The 25263-nt window shown below is 36.8% G+C and overlaps 1 protein-coding gene across 5 annotated transcripts in view; it reads left to right on the forward strand.

The window, feature by feature from the left end:
- Positions 1-25263, forward strand: part of ATP8A2 (ATPase phospholipid transporting 8A2) — a 787448-nt gene that overhangs the window by 294054 nt on the left and 468131 nt on the right. The gene's annotated exons all lie outside the window — the stretch shown is intronic.

The following is a 25263-nucleotide window of genomic DNA, read 5'->3' on the forward strand; positions in this document are numbered from 1 at the left end:
GTTAGAGAATTCTAGCATTAATTAAATCTAGTAATTTGAATATGTGATTTTACTTTAACAAAAAAAGATTAAGGTAGCATGTTCATAAGAAGTTTCTGATGCTTTTTTTCTTGGTAAGTCACTGAGTCACACCCACTCTTGCTTATTGGGACTTTTAAAATACCACATGGGGGTTCCTTCTAAATAGTAATATGTCCCAGCAATCACTTCTTGGTGATTAAAATTTAGATAGTGGGGAGTAAATATTAATCTAATTCTAAGGTGGTTTAGCCATATAACTTTGCAAATGATTTAGTAAAAATAACACTTTAATGCATACACCTTATACATTTATGGAATAATTTTCAGCTTATAAAGTGTTTTCACATGTAGTATATGACTTATTTTTCATGGTAACCTTATGAAGAAAATTAGGGCAAGAATTATCTCCCTTTTACAGATAGGGAAACTGAGACTTAGAAATGTTCTTTTGCTTTACTGTCTTAGAGCTTGTTGAGAGAATTGCCTCAGTTTGACTATACAATGCTGTCTCTTGAAAAAGAATTTTGCATAGGTTAAAGATTCCTTGGAGATGGGTAGAGCTATCTATCATCTTTATATCAGAACATGAGGTGTAGGTATAATTCCACATCACTTCCCTGTTTTCTTGATCCAATATACTGTTTTTTACAGAGTTCCTGAGGGATATTTTGCAGGAAACAAACTTAAAAGATTAGAAGTACATAGCCTTGCTTCCCATAATAACTGGTTATGGATCTCAGATTCATGAATTTATCTAGCTTTTTATGAACCCAACATTAAAATCAAATGTTTATACAAATTCATACCCGCTTTCTATTTTCTTGACTTTTCTAGAAAATTTTCTTGCACCATCTTCCTTCATCATTGTCAGGCAGCGCTGGGTAGGTGCAAATTAGTAGTGAGTTCAAAGTTGAAGTTATATGTGTCATTGCATATTTAAATGGTGGGGAGTCAGAAAAAATCTTTTCCCCTACTCATCTTCCTGGGCTCTAAAGGCACTTTGAAAGTAATAAAATAACTTTGCTTTAAACTTGTTAATTAATTTTCATTGGGATACCAGTAAAGATTTTGGGGGGGGGGAGATTTGGGGAGGGGCTGGTACAAGGGAAACATCCTACTAGGGATTTTCTTAAACCCCAGAAACTTTGGAGTCCAAAGAAGAAGGCCATTATTGTTGGCTGAATGGTTGAAGCTGGGATGACAGAAGTTGTAAGAAAAAAATAGTCATAAGCAATAAAGAATAAGACTTCTTGACTGCTTAACTTGTAGCTTTTGGCAGTGGTTTGTTTCTTTTTAAAATATAGGTCCAAACATCAGAAATAAGTTTGGTATGAACCTTTATTGTAATAAATCCTTTTGCTCAAGTAAGGTGGATGTCTTAAATTAACAGCTCAATTCAGCTTAATACCTTGGACTATGATTGTTCATGATATAAACCTGCCATTATTTCCTTATATAAATACATGATCACAGAACAGAATCTCTACTGGTCAAGTTTTCTACCATGGTTAAGGATGGCTATGACAGTAACTGGTTGCCATCTAGGGGATCTAAGTAGGATAGTCCTGGGATGAATGTAGAATTCAGGTGTGTGCAGTGAGATGGAGAAGTCTGCAGCATCAGTCATCTTTGGCAAGCCTCCAAATGAATGGAATCCTTGAAAGCGTTAAAAGCATAAAGGGAGTGAAACTGGGTTCATCATAACCTGTCAGCTGATCCCAGAGCTTCCTGACTTATGTTCCCTGGTCTCCTCACTGAAGAGAATTAGTGATTACATGGTACATCCTCAATCTGTGTTATGAGGAAGGAGGAATATCATCAGTGATAGTGATGCTTGAGCTCAGATAACGGATTTTGGACTGTAACAAAGTAGCTCTTATTATAGAGGCAGTAGATCAAGTATGTTATCATTACATCTGAGGCTTATGTCTGTCAGATGGCTTCACTGATGAAGTTCATTCTACTCTCAGGTTTCCAAGCACTGTTGTCTCTGGGTGAGGCCTGAAGATAAGATATCTTCTCTTAGACCTGAGTGTGTTTTATTTGGAAGGACTTTGAAGCAGTATCTCACATTCAGCCTACTTGTCTTACTTGGTTCACATGACAATTATCATTATGGTTGGCTTTTAAAATAAATTAGATTTTTTTCTTTCTTGCAATATGGAATCCTGACTGTCTAAAAGGTTTTAACTTTATTTTTTTACACTCAGCAAAAAGTGTACACGAGGTCCCTTCCAGCTCAAAATCTATGATCCTGTGATCGTTATGTTTGTGCATGAATTGGTTAGATGATGGCAACTATTAGATGAAGCGATATTTTCTTAGCCTTAAATGAATTTGTTTCGTGATTTACCTTGAGTAAAACCCTATGATTTGAAGTAACTTCATGTATTTCATGCATGAAATCATAGTAGAAAAAAATGAATTTTTCAACAGGAATAGTCAAGCTTTCAGAAGGAGATATAGTTACCCCGTCATGGGGAGCTTTTCTGTTTCTCTTCTTGGCCTGCAACAAGTGATACAAAATTAGTGTCACTGCTTTGGCTCATTTTTGAGTGATTAAACATTTCTCCTCCACTAAGGTAAGAAACATCTTCCAATTATTTTTCACTTCAATCTCCAATAGCTTTCCAAAGATAATACCATTCCTGATTCAACCCTGCACCTCAGTATAGTCTTGTGCAGATGTTGCTTATGCCTTGAGCCTTTTGTACTCTGCAGTCTTAGAGGACTTCTTTGATAGAAATGCCAAAGGACTTCAGATTCCAGCTGTTCTGGCAATCAAATTCCTCTTTTAAAAATTAAGTTATAAATATTCTAGAAAATAGTCTTCTGTTACTCTGAGCATATCTATTATGATATTTCATTCAAACATTTGAGATAAAAGAAAAAAAAAGATCATATATTTAGACTTGATCTTGGAAGGCTTATAGACAAAGAAAAACCCAACCCTGAATCATCATTTAATATAGAAAATTATGGAAATTGAAAGGAATTGATGAGATGAAAATCACATGCTGCTTGGCTAGGGAATAACCAGTTTTCCTTAGTTATATTAGTCAGCACTGTTTGAAAGATTTTATCACTAATGCCACCATTTAGATTCTGATTGACTGTATCAAAGGAAGGGCCAAGAGTCTTAATGGAAAGGGAATGAAATAATTAAATATCTAAATATCAAGGTTGTTTAAAATGTTCTTGGCCTCTGCGTTCAAAAATAAATAGGTAGCACAGATGTTTTTCTAGAAGCTGAGGATGACTAATTCTGAACTGAATTTTGAAGTAGGCAAGATTTTGTCAAGCTCTTGCATTACCCCTTCTACTAATGCTTAACTTTAATTGATTTGAAATATGCTCTAGAAGGCTGTCTATTGTTTTTATGATGATAAAAGCCAATACCAATAGCAGTTAGGAGTGGAGGGTAAATCTTTGTGTCCAGAAAGTGTTTTTAAAGTAGCATTACATCAAATAGGCAGCCATCTGCCTATATTCTTTCTACATGGGGTCAAACCCAAGTAAGTATTAAATGGATATTGTAGTAACCAAGTATGAACATGAAGTGATAAAAACAAAATGAGTCTTTTATTAGGGCAACATTTCCCCTCTTGACTTGTAAGGGAAAGACTGTTTTCCTGAATAGGTACTTTTCTTGCTATGATGAATTCAATTTGATTCCCAGTCTTCTAGATGTTAAAGAAAAATGTACTGTTTCTTTAATTAGATGAATGCCTGAGCTTTTCCCAAATTTTGATAAATCAGTGATGGTGAAAATAGGACAAATTTGTTACTGTATAATGTTTGGTGAATTATATACCCAAAACAAACAAGCCCCAAACCCAGCCATTGTTTTCCATGAATAGAAGTCTTTTAAAGTTCTTATGTGGGGGGCAGCTAGGTGACACAGTGGATAAAGCACCATCCCTGGATTCAGGAGGACCTGAGTTCAAATTGGGCCTCAGACACATGACTCTAGCTGTGTGATCCTGGGCAAGGCACTTAACCCCCATTGCTCCAACAAAAAAACAAAACAAAACCCAAAAAAGTTCTTATGTGATCTTCAGTCCATTTTCTATTACTTTTTCTAATGTCCTTATGAAAATTAAACCTCCTTCAGGAAAAAAGTTGGGGGAATAACAATAATAATATTAAGCAAAAATAATAGAAGCTGGTATTTATATAGCACTTTAAGGCTGGCAAAGCACCTTAGACAAATGCCATTTCATTTGATCCTCACAACTCTACTGTAGGTACTACAATAAAAGTCTATGTAGGTACTATTATTATCCCCATTTTATAGATTAATACACTGAGGCTGACAGAAGTTAAGTGACTTATCCAGGGTATCAGATTTGAATATAGGTCTTCCTTACTCTAAGCCCAGTTTTCTATCCATTGTGCCACCTAGGTGCCTCTGAGGAGTCTGAATACATATTCAGACCATTTTACGATTTTATATATTCTCCCAACACTGTGAAAATCCTTTCTGACATATCTGCACGTTTCAAGAAGCTTTTCTCAATTCTTTAAGTTACCTGTAGGTCTCACTTGGTAGGATTTATCATTATAGCTTTGGGAAAAAGACTTGTTAAAAATTTCTGAACTTAGACATTCATTAAAAAGAGCATCTCCATAAACATAGTAGAACACAGAGAGAGGATTCTATTTCCAAATGTGAGTCTGGGATTTTTGATTGTTAGCTATGCTTTTCTTTGTTATTCTCTAGGCGGGTATGTCTTGTTGTAGGAGACCTAGTCTGCCACAGAATCCATATCTTGTGACCCTGATTCTCTCTTAGGAGGGGGCTATTTGTATGCCTAAAAACAGTGGAAAGAAGTCTTAAACTGCACACTTGGAACTTCTTGGAAGTTGCACACTTAGGATTTCCCTTCTGAACCACTTTTTCTCAGTTTTTCCCTCTACTTTCTTAAGAGTGCCCATCGAGTAGGAGATTAGTAATAAAGAAGGACAATAAAGAGACAGACTGTTCTGTAGGATTATAGTTCATCCTCCTATCCAGGAAGTATACAAACTACCAGTACTACTTCAGCCTGGTTCCCCTAGCCATAATTCAGGGAAACAAACCCTATGGGGAAAGGGCCCATCATCCTCACTACCACCACAACCAGCTGCCAAAAAACAGCCATCACAGGGGCCGCCAAATCAGGCCAGCTGAAGCAGCAAGGCATCCTGAGGGAGCAGGTAGATCCAGCCACTACCCTCGTCTCCCATCATACTCAAGGAGAGATAAAGCAACACCCTACAGCCCAAATATCTAGGAAAATCAATGCCCCCCCCCAGGCCACTGGCTCTGCCACGCCTGCTGCCACGGCCATCTTCTACAGGGCTGTAACCCCTGTAGAAGAGGGGCCTGCCATCTTTAGCTGCCACCATAAGGCAGGTAAGCCCAAGATTTCATGGGATATCAGCCCTGCTGCATCTAGCCTGCCCACAATTCCCCTCTGCAGCCATAATTCAGGGAGAACACCCCATGTAGAAACATACCCTAGCAACTTCCTCTGCAGATATTAGGAGCCCTGACTCCTCCGTAATTACTAGAGCTACAGAAAAGAAAAAAATCACAATACAAGTCTTTAGCCCTATTAAATGGTTCGACAGATGTGGTTTTCTGGATGGAAGTGTCAATGAGGATGCATTACTTGCAACTATGCCCTGTGGAACACTGGGCTTTTCCATTTGATTTGGACTTACAATTTCCTATATATGTTAGCTTCCCCTATTAGAATGTGAGCTCCTTGAGAGCAGGGACTGTCTTACTTTTCTTTTGCTATCCTCTGGGCTTAACACCGTATTGTTCACATAGTAAGTGCCTTTGTCCTTTTCTTCATTCATTCATTCCTTCGTTCATTCCTCAGGAGCTAGGGGAAGATTGCTGTAGGGGCCAGTTTAACCACTAGAATCGTGGGAGCTTGGACATAAAAATAAAAATTAGTTAGTCATTTTACAAATAAAGAAACTGAGACCCTGGAGGGATAACTGATTTGGCCAAGGTAACAAACTGTCATTGTTCTCTTTGCTTAACCTTGGATATTGTACTTGTTGTTTGGAACATGTATTATGCATTTTTTAAAAAATAAATTTTATTGATATCTTTTATTTCATATCACTTAGATCTCACTGTATTTTTTCTCCTCCACCACTCCTTCACAGAGAGTCATCCCTTATGATAAATTTTAAACCCAACATATCAAAAAAAGTCTTGAGTTTGCCTGCAGTATCCATACCCATGGATTTTAGAGCTAGAGGGAACCTTAGATGCCATCAGAACCAACCTCCCCATCTCACAATAAGTAAGAGACACAGAAAGAGTTTGTGAATTTGAGAGTCACAGTCTTTGTGAATCACTATCTTAGTGAGTGTCTAGGGAGAGATTTGAATCTATTTCTTCCTTTATTCCGTTTCCTGCCTGCCATCTACTATCCCATGCTGTCTCTACTTTTGTTTGTTTTTGTTTTTGCAGCGCAATGAGGGTTAAGTGACTTGCCCAGGGTCACACAGCTAGTAAATGTCTGAGGCCAGATTTGAACTCAGGTCTTCCTGAATCCAGGGCCAGTGGACCACCTATTTTCCCCAGCTTCTACTTTTAATAATTATTTTATCACTGTCTTTTTTTACATCACCAAAATTTTTCTTAGCATCTCTTCCCTTTCCTCATCCTAGGAAACCATCCTATGGAACAAATTATATTTTTAAAAGGAAAAAAAAAAGAAAAAATAAGCAAAATTGATCGATGTATGTAAAAGTCTGCAAATGTGTGCAATGCACAATACTGTGGACCTCCTACCAGGAGTGGAGTGAAGGGATCCTCTCAGATCTCTTCATTGGAACCAGGCTTATTCATTGTAATTTTGTTAATTTACTTTTGATTGTTTTTGTGCTGGTTGTTCTTTCTGTTTATTTTGTTGAAGAGAATGTGTATATTGTTTTCTTAGCTCTGCTTACTTCAGTTTGCATTTTCTAGGCTTCTTTATGTCATCCCATTCTTTATTTCTTATGGTGCTGTAATATTCCATTATATTCATGTGCCATAATTTTTTTAGCCATTCTCTGATCAATGGTCATCTGCTTTATTTCTAATTCTTTGCTATCCTAAAAATGTTTTTCTAAATGTTTGGGGGCATGTGAGAACTTTCTTCTTACTAATGGCCGCCTTGGAGTATAAGCCTCATGGTGCAATGTCTAGTTTAAAGGATATGGCATTTTAGTCACTTTATTGGCATAATTCCAAATTGCTTTCTACAATGCTTACAGACTTTAAAAAAATATAAATGTGGGGTCTCGTTAGTGTATAGAACTCCCCATGAGGAAACTCCTATTGATGTATATTAGCATCAGTTCTATTATCATTTTTGTGAGTTCCTTGACTCAGTAAGACACTAAACTGATTTGCCCAGCATTACAGTCAGTATGTATCAGGTACATAACTTGAACCCAGGCCTTTTGACCCCTATGCTAGCTTTCTCTCCATTATGTCACACTATCCATGCCACTATCCCCACCCCTTCGCATACAAAATAGCTCAATATACTGTTCATCTAACTGCTCACCATAATCTGAGTAATAGGCACTTACTTCTTATCTACTTTGTTTTTCCAGTGTGGATATTTAGATCAATCTCTTTCACAAAGCTTTCCTTAATGATGCATTTTAGTGTTCTGGATCTTAGTGTAGCTAGTGCAGTTTCATTTACAAATAGAGAAAATTGAACTTAACCACCAATAAAGAAACCTTTTTTAAAAAAGACTATTTTCCATGATGGGAACATGCATATTTCTATTTGCCAGTACCGAATCAATTAAAAAAAATAGTCACAATAGCATCTTTTCCACATTCTTCACCCATATGTGGTGATGAAGATTATGATTTGCAACCAACAGTTTAGAGAACTAGATTTTTGCTCCAGTTCTCCTGCACTCTGAGACCTTCCTAATAGAAGAATTATACACAAGAAGTAACGTCATTGCCGCTGTCTCCCTAGTCAAAGACACCAGGAACTTTAAGGAGACCACAACCTAATGTACTAACCAAGAAGACTAATTATCATCCATAAGGTTCTTACTTGGCACTGGCTCCTCCACTAGAGCCTGAGTTCTGGTAGTATTCCACAACAGACTCATCTGCTTGTATCTTGTGATCTAGGCAGGAGTTCCCTCACTACTGCAGTCTCTGTCAGCAAACCTACCCCAGCCCTCACCCCACCATGCTTAGGAAGCAAGCAGCAGGCCAAACTTCTTGCCCTGCTCTCCACTCCCACTCCAGTAGGAGTATAGGAAAGTGGAAGTGTGTGCTGCATAGCTTGGCAGAATCCCTGTTGGACTCAGAGAACAAGAACAGATCATTGAGCTCAAACTGACTCAATCTACTCCAGGCCAGGGAGTTTACTTTTTACTAACCTTACTCTCTCTGCCCCAAGTGATTTCAGGGATTCAAGGGGAACAGAACCAGCCTCCAATGGCTGCCAGTGCCCTTGTGGAGCCCCACACACATATTGTCCTACTTCCCTCTCTTCTCTAGTTCACAGGTGGGTGTTGCTTCTTTGTGGTATCTCCACCTTTGCTGCACAGGTTTTGGTGAGGCAGTCGAGTTGTTGCTTGTTACCTCACAATGGTAGTGGGAAGCCAGAGAAGGGGGAAGAGGGTTAGCTGGCAAAGAATAAAGCAACAGCAAGGGCATTCATGAGCAGATCCCAGGGCAAGTACAAGTCTGTGTGTTAGGCTGTACCTCTGTGCCAGAGTGTTGAGGCTGATGGGGAAAGGGGTGCTGAGTGAGCATTAAGCATTAGTCCTCTCTGTTGTTGGTTGTTACCTCCTTAGAATCATTAGTGTCCTAGATTGTGGAGACAGTTGCAATTGCTTTATATCTTGTCCATAATTTTTTAATTTGTAGAAGTTTCAGAGTTTGTAAGGATCTAAGAAAATGTCCAGTTTTCTATCTCATTGATCTTATGGCCTAGAACACTCAGCTATCTTTACTTTTATAAAGCAGCAGGAAGAAGTATCTTCTTATATCTCTTTTTTGGGGGCCATTCTTGGTCATTTTAATTTCCCAGAATTTAATTTTCAGTCATCTAGTTACCTGATTTTAATTTCTTAAATTTTTTATGAAATTAAAAAAAAACCTTTCCAACTAACTTTTATTAAATTCCTGCTGTGTACCAGGCACTGATTTTTTCTGTCCTTTCTCTTTACATGATACAGGTAATTATTCTTCTTATTTTATTTTGCATCAGCTCATTGAAGTCTCCACATGCTTCTTTGTATTCATCCTCTTGATATATTTCTTTTACATTTATGTACTGCAACTTCTTTAGCCATGCCCCAATTAATGAGCCATCTACCTTGTTTCTAGTTCTTGACTTTTCTTTTTCACCTAATCTGCTTTGGGCTATATGTCTAGCAGTGGAATTTCTAGGTGAAAGGGTATGGACATTTTAGTCACTTTATTTGCTTACTTTCAAATTGCTTTCCTGAATATGTATTAAGTATTTCTTTATCCATGTATTGAGGGTTGGAGTAATTTTTTTCCTGATCAAAGCTCTTGGTCTAATGGAGTTCCTTTATGAACACCATATGACATACTTTTATGATGTCCCATCCTCTGAGCTCCAGGAATAGAGTAGGTTGAATGATATAAAGGGATCCTGTTCTAGCAGTCCTGGTAGAAGATGGTTCCTTAAACTTAGATTTTTAGCTGAGTCTTGGGTCTAAATTTGACCATTAAGATGTGGTTTAGCATAGCTTGCCAGGTTTCTAGGTCCCTGAGTTATTAGTCTTTGAAAGGCAAAGAAAATAATGATGCTGGGAACACTTTTCAGAATGTGAAGGTTGGTTCAGTCTTTGGGTTGAAATTTTTTTTTATTCATCACCTCTTTGAATCATGAGTATCATGTGAATGCTACATTTTATCTTAAAAAACCCCCACCGTTCTTTTTAAAAGAAAGTGATAGGTTGAAGTTGGGCCATTCTGGTGATAGATTGGCACATGTGTCTCCTATTGAAGCGGTTAACCTCTTGAAGGCAATGGCAGCCACATTCCTAGTTTGCAACTAGGATTTGGTACAGAGTACATTACGGGTGTAATTTAAGCTATAACATAAAGATTAAATATATAATTGGAAATGATTTTGCAGAATGATGCTGAAGGCTAGAATATCATGAAAAGGAAATTATAGCAGGCATAAAAATGGTTTACTGTAGAATTGAATCATGGTTTGGGTAGTAGATATAACTCCATTTATACAAACTAGATGAGATAAAGTTCTAAAATGATATTTAGAATATGACTGTAAAACTTGCTGTATTTATACAGAAACAATGAAGGCTTTGATGCCAAACTGAATGTAATAGGAGGTTATTTTTCTTGAAGTTAATTTTGTTTGAATTTAGTTTGTTACAGGGTTTTATTATTTAATGGCTCTATACTGTTTCTTTGCAGTTGCTTAATGAATTCATTTTGGGGGTATTTTTGTTAAGTTATCAAATAACCTTGATTGAAACAGGATATTAGGTTTGTTGATTTTGGTTGCTGAACATTTTCATATTTCATCTGATTTAAATTTCTGGGTGGTTCATTTGTGTTATTGACTTGAAGTCTTCTAATCAGGTTTCAGTATGTGATTTCTGTCCCCAGTGGCAGACTGACTTAATGAGACATACTTAATTAAATGTATTTTGTTGAACAAATGGGCTTATTGACTATGAACCATCTCCCTCACCCTCATGACAGCAGCAGAATAGAGGGATCAATGTAAAAATGCCTACATCTGTGCTTTGTTTTCTGTGACCTTGGTGCCTTGATTTCATTGATGGTAATACTAATTTTTTTCATGGGTCTTTTATTAATGTTGTACAGAATGCCTTAAATGAAGATAATGGACCCCTAGTCTTACCTCATAACCAACAAATTGAGAAATAGGACAAAAACTAGAAATCTTCAATGTTGGAAGGGCTGCAAGGAGACAGGAGTGTTACAAGGCTATTGGTGAAGCTATGAATTGGTCTAACCATTATACAAAATAATTTGGACACCAAAGAAGTCAGAGACAGATTCTATATATACCAAAATAGACATATCACTTCTGTGATAGTAAAGAGGTGATGGTACATTAAATACCCATGGATTTTGGAATGACTGAACAGACAGAGACAGATAAATAGGGCAGTTTGATGTTTCAGTGGATTAGAGCATTGGGCCTGGAGTTAGGGAGACCTGGGTTCAAATCCAGCCTCAGACACTAGCTGTGTGACCTTTGGCAAGTCACTTGACCACTCTTTGCCATTTGCTTCTCCAGTGAATTAAGGCAAACCACTTCAGTATCTTGTAAGAAAACCCCATAGACAGAAGTGACAAAGAGTTGGACGTTACTGGACAATAGATAGATATAGATTGCTATACAGATATTTATATCTGTGTTTATACATTTACATTGTACATAAACAATATTTCATTACAATTTTATATATAGTATTCGGATACTAGATATATCTATATATAGTGAAATATTTCATTATATATATTCACACATCTAGATACCTATATGAATTTATATAAAGATATATATATACATATATATATATATATATATATAATTGTAATGGAATATCATTGTACCTTAAGAAACAACAAGTGGAGCAGCTAGGTGGCACAATGGATAGAGTACCTGCCCTGAATTCAGGAGGACCTGAGTTCAAATCCTGCCTTAGACACTTAACACTTAACTAGTTGTGTGACCCTGGGCAAGTCACTTAACTCCAATTGCCTCACTAAAGGAGAAGAAAAAACACAAACAAAGAAACAACAAGTAAAAAGAAATCTGGGAAACATGGGAAAGCTTGCCTGAACAGATGCAGAATGAAGTAAATGTAACTGTAAGGTGGCCTAAAATTCTAGCTATGATATCTAAAAACTAATGAGGGGTCACCTTAAATTAGAAGCTTTAGCAAGAGTTTAGACTTTTAAGTATTTATTAAAGTGTATAAGAAGTTGGTAAGGAAAAAGAGAGAGGTAAAGGGCAAACTTCCTCTAACTATCTAATAGACCGCAGCATCTGACCCGCCAAGCCAAGGTCAGGAACCCAAAAGACCCCTTGTCAGGGGCTTCTCCCAGAATCCCCCTTGTGAAACCAGAAACAGGGCTGTTCACACACACAGCTTCAAGTTAATTGGTTGGTAGCTCTGATTGACAGGTCCCACGGGTGGTTCTATAGATGTAATTTCTGGATGCCGGGCAACTTCCAGATGTTAAAGTCACATGGTTTTTCCTCATGGCAGAGCTTCCCTGCAATATCTCTCTCAGCAGGGGGTGTCATTACAATTCTCACAGTCCCCCCTGTGCTTCATGCGAAGAAACATCGTTTCCTCACATGAAGCAATAACATTATAGATGCTTATGACTAAGTAAAGGGAATGAAAAGAGAGAAAAAAGAAATTGAGCGACGCATTAACAAAAGCTAAAGGGGGCACTCCCCTATTAGCAGGTGGACATTACAAAAAGAAAAAACTAAAGGGGGCACTCCCCTTTAGTAAGTGGACATTATAAACAGTGTATACAATGTGGAAGAGGAAAACAGGAAAATGTCCATTTAAATCTTTGGAAGTCTTTTCTCAGATGATTCTTGAGATGTCCTCTGGGTGTAGTCATGGAATGGAAGTCTTTTCAGATGTTTCAGATGCTGGTAATCAGCTGGGAAATTTTTCTATAAAATTGAGCTTAACAAAACTTTAAATAGCTTTGCCAATAATCAAATCAAACAATAAGAATTCTCAAAAACATGTCTATGGAAATTCAGAATCTTAGTTGTTATACATGAAACATATAATAAAAACAAAAAATCAGAACATTCTCTAAAACAATATTACTACACTCCCCCCTGTGGAGAATAAATTGAGAAAACAATTGTGATATTAATTTAGAAAGTAATTTTCATCTTTTTTCATCACTTTTTGCATCATCTGCCTAATTATCCTCATGCCATTATGAGAAATTAAAGAATCTAATATAATTGGTAGCAGATGTCAAAGCCAAATCCAACACTGTATTTCATGATACCTGATATAATTATGGGGGTTAGCATAAAAGAACAGAGAAAAAACTGAGTCAGGCTTAATCAGATGCATAGGATTGAGATGTCCATGACATTAGGCATATAGGAGGGAGAATTGAAGTCAGGTGTCGAATGAGATGGCATAGCCCAGCCACCCAGTGCCATGTAGAGGAAAATTAAACCAAGAAAATCCAACCTCAACATTTGTCAATAGCTGTTTTCTCGGCCTTTCCCAAAGCAGTGCAGTACCTGGACTTCATGCATGTCTCCCCTCTTGTGCCAGTCCATTCCTCTCCCCAAAGTAAGGAACCCCATGTAACCCTTAGGGTTGGAGATACTTATTATCTTGTTCTCCAGATGGTGTCTGTTCCCTGGAAGTTCCAGAGGATACTGTGGTCACCATCTGTAAGGTGGCCTAAAATTCTAGCTATGATGTCTAAAATCTAATGAGTGGTCTCCTTAAATTAGAAGCTTTAGCAAGAGTTTAGACTTTTAAATATTTATTAAAGTTCATAAGAAGTTGGTGAGGGAAGAGAGAGAGGTAAAAGGCAAACTTCCTCAGCATCCAACCCACCGAGCCAAGTTCAGGAACCCAAAAAACCCCTCATCAGGGGCTTCTCCCAGAATCCCCTTTGTGAAACTGGAAACAGGGCCATCCACACACACACAGAGCTCCAAGCTAATTGGTTGGTAGCTCTGATTGATAGGTCCCACAGGTTATGCTATAGATGTAATTTCCAGACACCACGTAACTTCTGGACACTAAAGTGACATGGTTTTTCCTCATGGTGAAGGTTCCCTGCAATATCTCTCCCAGCAAGGGGTGTCATTCCAATTCTCACACAACTGGGAAAAAATATAGGCAGTGACTACTGGATATTTTTACTTCCTCCTACCTTTCTGATCCTTATTGATCTTTGCTGGATCATTATTTATGTCCTGCCCTCTAAAAGGGTATATCGCAAGGCTCTGTCTTGGGTCCTTTTCTTTATGTGTTTTCTTTTGGTGCCCTTATATCTTTTTTTTTTTTTTAGTGAGGCAATTGGGGTTAAGTGACTTGCCCACGGTCACACAGCTAGTAAGTGTCAAGTGTCTGAGGCCGGATTTGAACTCAGGTACTCCTGAATCCAGAGCCGGTGCTTTAACTACTGTGCCATCTAGCTGCCCCGCCCTTATATCTTTAATGATGATTTCTATGCAGATGACTCCTAGATCTGTATATCTTGCTCTAGTCTATCTCCTGAGTTTACTGACATTTCCAGTTATATATCCCATAGGTATCTCAGACTCAACATGTCCAAAACAGAATTCATTTTTTTTTTTCTCCAAACCCACCTCGCTTCTGAACTTGACTATTTTTGCCAAGTATACTAACACCCTCTCCAGGTTGAAAGCCTTGGTGTCATTCTTTGCTCCTCATTTTCCCTTATCCTATATATCCAAGTCAGTTGCTAAACCTAATTATTTCTGTCTCCACACAATCTCTCACATATCCTCTACCTCTTTCTCCCTACTCATAGGCATTATCCTAGTTCACATCTCATCATCTACGACCTGGGCTACTGTGTAGTAGCTTCCTAATTGGTTACTATGCCTTAAATCTCTCCAAATTCCAACCAGCTGCGTAAGGGATATTTCTGAAGTATGTGTCTGACCATGTCACTTCCTTACTCTGTAAATGTCAGTAGAACGTATTGTAATACACTTTTTTGGCTTTATAATTACAATGAAAATTAACTCCAAGGACTTGGACACTTCCCTAGGCCATTGAGAGAAGAAAAAATCATCCATCACTGAACCATGATTTTGTACAATAGTCAGTATGGGGCATTTTTTACTGAGAAAAAGGTTTATTTTAATCTTTGAGATTAATAAACACAATTTAGTGCTTGGAGAAACCAGTGTCTGGTACAAACTAGAGGACACACAAACATATACACACACAAACATCTTAAACAGAGGGCATTATTATTCATAGAGGTAATACTACAGTAAATACATTCTTAATATTAAGGATAAAATTTACTATATAAGGTACTTAGTATTTTTCTGCCTTTTATTTTTTCTAAAACCAAAACAATATGCTGTATGTAGATGTTTAATAATTATTATTGTCAAACTAGTGTTTAAAAATAGATTAAACAATAGCTTTTGCCTTCTGGCACTTTAAAGAACCTAATGGTACATTTCTAGGTTTATCTAGCTTGTGAACCATATCTTGTGAAAACATATATAGTCTTTATAAAGGATTTTCTCTTACTTGTCAGTCTGAAAATGGAGAGGCAGAATGTTACTAGGGAACAAACAGTGTGTGTGTGTTGGGGGGGGGATTAATTGTAGATGATCTTCAGTACTAGGCTTCTTGCCTTACCTAACTTGGCATCTCCTCCCAAACCTAGAACAATATACATAAAATGTTTAATAATTCTTGTTAAATTAGTTGTACAAGTAGATTAAATAACAGTTTTTGCCTCTTGGTACCTTAAAGTCTAATGTTGTGTTTCTATATTAATTTAGCTTTTGACCACAGCCTGGGGAGGAAAGGATGTTCTCTTATTTGGTGGTTTTAAATTATTCAAAATTTACTTTGAAATTCTAAGTTTTTTTCTCTTCTCACTTCTCCCTCTTATGAAATTAAGTTGTAAAGTGAATGAATCACTTAGTAAAAGGGAGGAGATCTGGGTTAGCAATGAATTATGGGAATAGGAACTCAACATAACTTTTTTAAAAAATAAAAGTATTTTCCAGTTACATGTAGAAATGGATTTCAACATTTGTTTTTATAAGATTTCCAATTTTAAATTTTTCTCCCTCCCTTCCCCCCTCCCCTAGACAGCAGGTAATCTGATATAGGTGTTTTATATATATATATATATATATATATATATATATATATATATATATATATATATATATATATATATGTATAATAACATTAAACATATTTCTGCATTAGTCATGTTATAAGAGAAGAATCAGAGCAATAAGGAAAAACCTCAAAAAAAGAAAAACAACAGTACCAAAAACAAAAGAAATAGTATGGTTCAATCACCATCCATATTCCACAGTTCTTTTTTTTTTCTTCTGGATTTGGAGAGCCTTTTCCATCATGAGTCCTTTGGAACGTTCTTGTACCATTGTATTGCTGAGAAGAATCTAGTCTATCACAGTTGATCTACACATAATGTTGATGATACTGTGTATAATGTTTTTCTGGTTCTGTTCATCTCACTCATCATCAGTTCATGCAAGTCCTTCCAGGTTTCTCTGAACTCCTCCTGCTCATCGTTTCTTACAGCACAATAGAATTCCATTACATTCATATACCACAACTTGTTCAGCCATTCCCCAATTGATGGGCAGCCCCTCAATTTCTAATTCCTTGCCACCACAAAAAGAGCAGCTATAAATATTTTTGTACATGTAGGTTCTTTTCCCTTTTTTATGATCTATTTGGGAAAAAGCCCCAAAAGTGGTATTTCTGGGTCAAAGGGTATGCAGAGTTTTATAGCCCTTTGGGCATAATTCCAAATTTCTTTCCAGAATGGTTGGATCAGTTCACAGCTCCACCAACAATGCATTAGTGTTCCAATTTTTCCACAGCTTCTCCAACATTTATTATTTTCCTTTTTTGTCATACTAGCCAATCTGATGTGTGTCAGGTGGGTATCTAAGAGTTGTTTTAATTTGCATCTCTTTAATCAATAGTGACTTACAGCATTTTTTCATATGGGAATAGATAGCTTTGATTTCTTCATCAGAAAACTGCCTGTTCATATCCTTTGACCATTTCCCAATTGGGGAATGACTTGGATTCTTATAAATAAATTTGATTTAGTTCCCTATATATTTTAGAAATGAGGCCTTTAGGGGCAGCTAGGTGGCGTAATGGATAGAGCACTGGCCCTGGATTCAGGAGTACCTGAGTTCAAATCCGGCCTCAGACACTTAACACTTACTAGCTGTGTGACCCTGGGCAAGTCACTTAACCCCAATTGCCTCACAAAAAAAAAAAAAAAAGAAAGAAAGAAATGAGTCCTTTATCAGAAGTACTGGCCATAAAAATTGTTTCCCAGCTTTCTGTATCCCTTCTAATTTTGGATGCATTGCTTCTGTTTGTACAAAACCTTTTTAATTTAATGTAATCAAAAACATCCATTTTGCATTTCATAATATTCTCTATCTCTTATTTGGTCATAAGCTGTTCTCCTTTCCAATGATCTGAAAGTTAGACTATTCCTTCCTCTTCTAATTTACCCATGGTATCACCTCTTATGTCTAAATCATGTACCCATTTCGACCTTATTTTAGTATAAGATGTAAGATGTTGGTCTATGCCTAATTTTTGCCATACTATCTTCCAGTTTTCCCAGCAGTTTTTGTCAAATACTGAATTCCTATCCCAGAAGCTGGAGTTTGGGGGTTTATCAAACAGTACATAACTAATGTCATTTACTACTGTGTCTCCTGTGCCTAGCCTATTCCATTGATCCTCCACTCTATTTCTTAGCCAGTACCAGATAGTTTTGATGACTGCCACTTTATAGTAGAGCTTCAGATTTGGTACAGCTAATTCACCTTCCTGTGCATTTTTTTCATTATTTCCCTTGATATTCTTGACTTTTTATTTTTCCAGATGAATTTTGTTATTATTTTTCTAGCTCTATAAAATAATTTTTAAGTAGTCTGGTATGGCACTAAATGAGTAAATTAATTTAGGTAGAATTGTCATTTTTGTTATATTACCTCAGCCTATCCATGAGCAATTGATAGCTTTCCAATTATTTAGATCTGATTTAATTTGTGTGAAAAGTGTTTTGTAATTGTGTTCATAGAGTTCCTGGGTTTTCAACATAACTTTTTAAAAAGAGTAGTTCAGAACTATGGGTTAGAGAGACAGCAAGAATAATTAGTATTAACAATAAACAACACAGATATTAATCACCGTAATTTCTTTCCTTTGGAACATTTTAAAAAAGGTACTGAGTTGACTTGGTGGCAGAGATGATAATGGTCTTACTGTTTAAATATTTGTTTTCTCTAGTACCTAAATGAAACACTTGACAGTTAATTAGTAAGGAAATTATTTATTTGGACTTAGGAGTTTTCTTTTAACTTTAGCTTTGAGGTATCCTATCATTTATAAGAAGAAATAAAAAGTGAATATATATTAATGCTCTTTTCTGAATAACGTTAATTTTTTTGTGGGAAAAATGCAGGTGAAAGGGTCAGTATTCTGTTTTATTCTTGCTTCTTTGTTTTTCAGACCTTGAAGATGATTGAAGGTTTGAGAGTAAGCTATTCTAAACCGGCACTACTATTTACTTGTAGGCAGTTATTCAAGGTATAGGCTTGGTGTCTGTAGGGAGGTCTTAATTTACCTGCATAGGATTAACTTTGTACCCTTTAATCTATTACAGTGACAGAACAGAAAGTTGAAATTATTTAGTTCTATTCCTTTCCTATAACTTTATTCTATAGTACCTATATCTAAATTATCAGGAATGTAAGCCTCTAGAATTTTATATCCAAGGGGGAGGAAAGGTTAATATGCAATATCCTCTGTGTATATGTTTATTATATATTTAATAATATATTTTAATATGTTACATTAGCTATTCTTCAAACCACAGATTGGGAATCCTCTACTAGTGCTATTCTTAGATTCATGGTAGAGTTGATATAGAACTGATATCTCCCCTTATTGTTAAGAACTTTTATTCTATACATGAGACCAAGACTATGGTAGCCTGGGAACTTAGTTATAAACAAGATCTTATAAGAGGAGTTTTTACTGGGGAAAATTCTATTTGTAACAAAATCAGCATAGCAAAGGATCACCAGAACTCTTTATATAATGTTGGAAATATTTTTTCTTATCCTTCTGAGCATTATAGAACAGTTCATACGTTTCACCAATGCTTTATTGTATGCCCTCTAGAAGTACACTAAATGTCTGTAAGTGACTTCAAACAATCTGCATGCTGAAATGGTGTTTTCCATTATAGTTTTTATTCTCCTTTTAGTGTTCACAAAGTGAACACATATAATGGAGTGGTGTCCAGGAAGAGGTATTTTGGTAAGGGAATTTGAAGAAATGGTGAGTAGAGTCATAAAATAATAGATTAACACTCTCTTTTGCAGAATGATAATGTGTCAGTTTCATTGCTGTGTCCAAGGAGAGTAAAGTGATGGAGGGTTGGGTAGGAAGGGTGCACAAAGCTATGCAGATAGCTGGGGAGTAGCAGCATGGTAGATTTGGGCTGGGCTAAAGACAGCGATGGTTTACTCAGAAGACAGGAGGCCACAAAGGTAGCTGGCACATTTAATGATAATCAAGATTTAGAAGATCTGGACAGAGTAGAACATTGGACTGACCCTAACAAGATGACATTTAATAAAGACAACCATACAATCATGCTGGGGTTCAAAGAGTTTAGTTTTACAAGTACAAGATGAGGGAGATGTGGTTTGAGGGGGTTGTGTTTTCTAAGTCCTCTGGAAAAAAAAGAATCTCTTTTTTTGCTCTGTAGAAAACAATTTAAGGCAGCAGTATGATATGAAAATGAAAGAAGTTAATCAAATCCTGGCTGCATTCGGAAAGGCCTAGCCTCCAAGACTAAGGAGGGTTGTCATGTTATATTCTGTTCTGATCAGAACACATATGGGCTGTTGTGTTCAGTCTGAGTGCCACATTTTAGGAAGGTCTTTGAGCTATAGAGAGGCCAGGAGAGACCAACCAGAATGATGATCAGCTTTTGCTATATGAAGAACAATTGAAGGAAGGGCAGATGTTGAGCCTGAAGGGAAGATGATTGTCTGTAAGTGTTTAAAAGGCTGAAACATAAAAAGTGGGAGAAGCTTGTTGAACTTGGTCCTAAAGTACAAAACTGGAGAAAGTTGCAAAGAGGCAAATTAGGTTTGATATATGGAGGGAAGAAGGTTTCAAAAAGTTAGAGTTGCTTTGGAAAATAGCAGGTTTGAGCAAGGGGTGGGTGGGCTTTAGAGGGGACTCTTTTTTAGGTATGGGTTGAACCGCATGACCTTCTATATCCTGAGACTCTGTTATTACTAAATATACTGTGCTGGGAATAATGTTTCATGATTCAGGGTGGTCAACTTGAGCTTCCATTATTGTTCTGTACAGGTTTTTTTCAGCAACAAACATTTATTTTATTTTCCAGTTACATGTAAGGGTAGTTTTCAATGTTCATTTTCATAAGATTTAGAGTTTCAAATTTTTCTCCCTCCCTCCCTCCCTTTCCTCCCCACTCCACAAGATTGCAACCAGGTTATATATGTACAATCCACAAGTGTAATTTTTATCAGTTCTTTCTATGGGGGTCCATAGTAAGCTTCCTCATTAGTTCCTTGGGATTGTCTTGGATCGTTGCACTGCTGAGAGTAGTTAAGTCATTCACAATTGCTCATTGAACAATACTGCTGTCACTATGCACAATGTCCTCCCAGCTCTGCTCACTTCACTATACATCGATGTTTATTAGTCTTTCTAGGTTTTTCTGGGATCATCCTGTTTGTCATTTCCTGTAGCACAAGACCATTCCACTACAATCATATAGCACAGCTTTTTCCATCATTCCTCAATTGATGGACATTCCCTTGATTCTCAATTCTTAGCCTCCACCAAGAGTTGCTATAAATATTTTTTGTACAATTTTCCCCCCTTTTCTACAGTTTTTTTAAAGCCTCCACAGGCTGTTGAAGTGTGATTGTCTTTATTCCAAATGCCCGCAGACTTTGGTGTTATTCCAATCTATTCCTTGCCCTTTCTACCTCTTGTCAGTCTCGATGTATTGCTATGCCATTCTCTCCAGACGATTCCTTAGCTTTGCTTATGGCAGGGTTTGTAGAGCTCTTGCCAACCAATAAAAATGTTTTGTTTTATTTTCTGATGGTTAAAAGACCAATCACCCATTATCCTTAGTCTTTTTATTCTCACTTCTTTTTTCCTCACTTTTTGGGTGGGTTGGGGATGGCAGAGAGGTCCAAGGTTTCTTCAGTAGTTTGAGAATTGAACATCATAGAAGTGGAATGTTTTACTGTATTTTTACTCATCTCTATTTGGTAATTCAGTACTTAATCAGACAAATATATTTTAAAATTCTGCTGTTGAAAATGAAATGTTTTTAGCTTAAGGGTCAGTATCATGTATAAAAGAAAGAACCCTGGACTACAAGTTAGAAGATTTGGGTTCAAGTGTAAGTTTTTTGCATGTTGCCTGTGTTACCTTGTATAAGTCCCTTCATCAGTTTGGCTTTAATTTTCTTATCTGTAAAATTAAGATATAATTTTGTTCCTTCCAGATTTATATTCTGTGAGTACAGGCATCTGATGTTTTGATCCCTATAAACTTGGCTACTTATTTTATCCTAAAGACCCTGCTTTATTCGTGGAAAAACAATACTAGAGCCTAGAACATCTAAATGGATTATCTCAAGGTATATCAATAACATAAGACTATTCTTTGTTAAAGTCTTTTTTTTTAATTCAAAAAATGTAGGCATGTGGGAAATGTGGAGTATATTTAGCAGGATTGCCATAAAACAATAACAATCAAGAAAAGTTGCAACAGTTCAAGCTGTGAGTTTTAGTTACCTGGAAAACATATGTATCTGGAGTATCTCTTCTTCTTTTCTCCCAGATTCCTTCCTGGTTCCCAATTTCCAACCTCACCAGACCCTATTCTGGATAACTTCAGGCATGGCTATGATAATAACCTATTTGGAAAACCAGGGATAGCAAGAGTGGAACCAATAGATACTTAAACATTTTTTTTTTTTGGCTAGAAAAAAAAGCCATTTCTCAAGTCTTTCTGACCTCACTGAAGAAGTAATTTGATTTTAGTTGGAAAATGTGTCTAATGATAAATTATTCTTAGACCCAAGAAATTCTCTAATCAGAAAGAAAACAATTTGAAATGTTTGTCAATCAGATTCTCTTGGGCAACTAGGGAGCCTACTGGATGGAGTGCCTGGCCTAAAGTCAGGAAGACCTGAGTTCAAATTTGAACTCAGACACTTACTAGCTGTGACTCTGGGCCAAGTCCTTTAACCTATGTTTGCCTTAATACACTGGAGAAGGAAATGGCAAACCACTCCAGTATCTTTGCAAGAAAACCCCAAATGGAGTCATAAAGACTCAAATATGACTGAAATGACTGAACAACAACAGCAACAACAACAACAATAACCAGATTCTCAGCATTACGGGAGAATATTAGAAGAAAGGGGGCAAATGAGTGATCTACTGATGTGTTTTGTTATTTATTTTTTTCCCCCTAAGAATTCACTCATGGGCTAGAAATGATGGGAACCATGGTGGGGAAATGATTATTTGCTCCTAAAGTATGGAGAGGGAAAAGAAGGAATCTGAAACTAGTTTGATATGTACCCTAGGTTTTGGGGAAAGTGGATTTTAAAAGGCTCAGAGGAAAAACAGGTGGGATCCTATGGCCTAAAATATAGTATAGGTGTTACGCCAGAAGGGCTGAAAAATGCTCAAGAATAAAATTCTGAAGTCAATAAGGGAAATGCCTTCAGAAAATTGTGTAGTGCTTTCAGTAATCCCAGGATTTTAGGAAAATCACACTTGCAAGTGACACAAAAGGCAATATGTGGTGAGCTTGTCTAAAAAGAAGGAAATATCTTCTACTGAGTTGACCCTCCCTTTAATTCCCTCTGCTTCTATCATTGCTCCTAATTTTCTTATTGACTTAGTAGCATAAATCTAAATCCTTTTTTCACCCAATAGCCATTTATTTGTAGATAGGGATCAAATCCCCACTGAAGTATTTTTCTCGTTTAAATATCCTTAGTTTGAGAGAGCTAAAAAGGGACCTTAGAATGCATTCATTCATTAGAATACTTTTTTTATATTACATGATTGCTTTATTTGAACTATTGTCTGAGAGTAAGTCTAATTCTATTAAGAAATGCTATATTAACATTTTAAAAAAATTTTGAGTTCCAAATTATCTCCTTACCTCAAGCCCCTCTCATAAGCATTGAGAATGCAAGCAGTTTATCAATTATACATGTGAAATTATGCAAAACATAATTCCTAATTAGCTATCTTGCAAAAAATGCAAGAAAAATAAAGTGGAAAAAATTCATTTTGCCATCAGAGTTCCTTAGTTGTCTCTGGTAGATAGCATTTTTCATCATGAGTCCTTTAGAATTGTCTTGGATCATTGTATTGAAATTGAGCATTTTGATTGGCTGTCCCCCATTCCTGGAATGCTCTCCCTCCTTATCTCTGCCTTCTGGCTTCCTTGATGTCCCTGCTAAAATCACAACTTCTAAAGGAAGCCTTTCCCAATTTAAATGTTTCTCCCCTTGCTGCTGAGGTCTCTTGCCACTCAAATTCTTTGATTCTGTGAGAGAGAAATATACAGGAAGGAGTATGCATCACTTGGGTAGCCTGCCCAGTAGAAAAGCAAAGAAGACACCCAGATATCTTTTGGGTTTGGAGATGAGTGGATATTTTATTATTTATCCTGGTTTTGGCTGAATAAGAACTAGAAAAATACCTTAAGGTTACTTGTTGCTCTGTCATTTCTTAGTATGTGTGACGAAACAGCATCAGAAAAACTAAGCAGTTTCTCCAAGGCCTGTTAGTGATAGACCTGGAAGGATCTTGTTCTGGAACCTGAGTCTATTTCTTTTTTCCACTTTGCCTTGATGCTTTGCTTTGCTTTCATCATTACAGCAGTTCTATAGGTGATTTCCTCTCCCCTGTGCCCAGCCATCTATCATGTAGCACTGGCACCATGGATACTGTAAAGACAGGTGTTTTGAACTTCAGTACTTTGATTTCATTACCAGAAAGGCTGCACATTTGAATTTGAGTGCCAATCATCACATAGTGGGAAACTAGACCTGGTAGCAAACTATATATAACTATTTTTTAAAAGCATTCTGTATCTGGGTGTGAAAGAATTTCTGGGAGCAGTGGGTATTGTGGGGTTTGTTGTTGTTGTTGTTGGTTTTGCAGGACAATGGGGGTTAAGTGACTTGCCCAGGACCACACAGCTAGTGTCAAGTGTCTGAGGCTGTTTGAATTCAGGTCTTCCTGAATCCAGGGCCAGTGCTTTATCCACTGCAACACCTAGCTGTCCCCATGTAACTATTTGTAATGTATGATTGTAAAATGAGCCTGGCACAGAGACAGTGAGGGGAAAAGGACAGGTGGTGGTGGCACAAAATTATACAAGTTATTTTTTACCTTCTAGTAAGAGGATGGGCATCTCTCCCTCTCCCATATAGGGAAACCTTCTTCATTCTGAATCTTGTTAAATAGCATCACTTTATATTGAGAGCAATGCATAAATGCCTGTCCTGTGAAGTTAGAAGACACTGGGGATTCAGGAAGAAGTAAGCCCAAGAAAATTTGACATCGTGTATATTTTGGGAGTCATGTTATAGGTTCAGTTATTCCAGTGTTTATATCTGGGGTTTTTCCCCAGTTTCTGTGATTTTTATTGCAAAAATCCATGTTAGTCTTCTTTTTCCCCAGGGCAATGAAGGTTGAGTGACTTGTCCGGGGTCACACAGTTTTAGTAAGTGTCAAATGTCTGAGGTCGGATTTGAACTCAGGTCCTCCTGAACCCAGGGCCAGTGCTTTATCCATTGTGCCACGTAGCTCTCACCTCCATTTTAGTCTTAATAGCAGTTTAGTGACACAGTGTTAGATGTAGAGTCCTGAAGACCTGAGTTCAAATCTATTGTGAGACACTTTTAGCAGTGTGACCCTGGGCAAGTTATTAACCTAGTTGCTACCTCAGAAGGCATCTTAAAAGAACATCTTTTGCATTTTTTAAGTTGTTGAAGTAGTCAGCATTACTATTGCATACTCTTTTAGGATGTTTTTTTTTTTTAACCAAGGTTTATAACCATTAATAGGATTATTTACTTCCTATGGCCGAGTTTTAGGTATTTTTCCTCTAATTTAGAGAAGTCTTAAAAAATACCAAGTAAGATTATATTCCATTGGCTAATATATTGGGACACTAAACACCAAATAAATTTGCATCTGCCTTGACTTCTGGACTGTATGCTGATAGCTTCAACAAGGAAAAAAAAAACCCACAAAATTACCTACTGAACTGAATTTACTTACATAGGGAACCAAAGTAGAACAGAAATCTATTTATCTTTCCTTTC

This window comes from Dromiciops gliroides, chromosome 3 (genome assembly GCF_019393635.1).
Source record: "Dromiciops gliroides isolate mDroGli1 chromosome 3, mDroGli1.pri, whole genome shotgun sequence".
Lineage (NCBI taxonomy): Eukaryota > Metazoa > Chordata > Mammalia > Microbiotheria > Microbiotheriidae > Dromiciops > Dromiciops gliroides.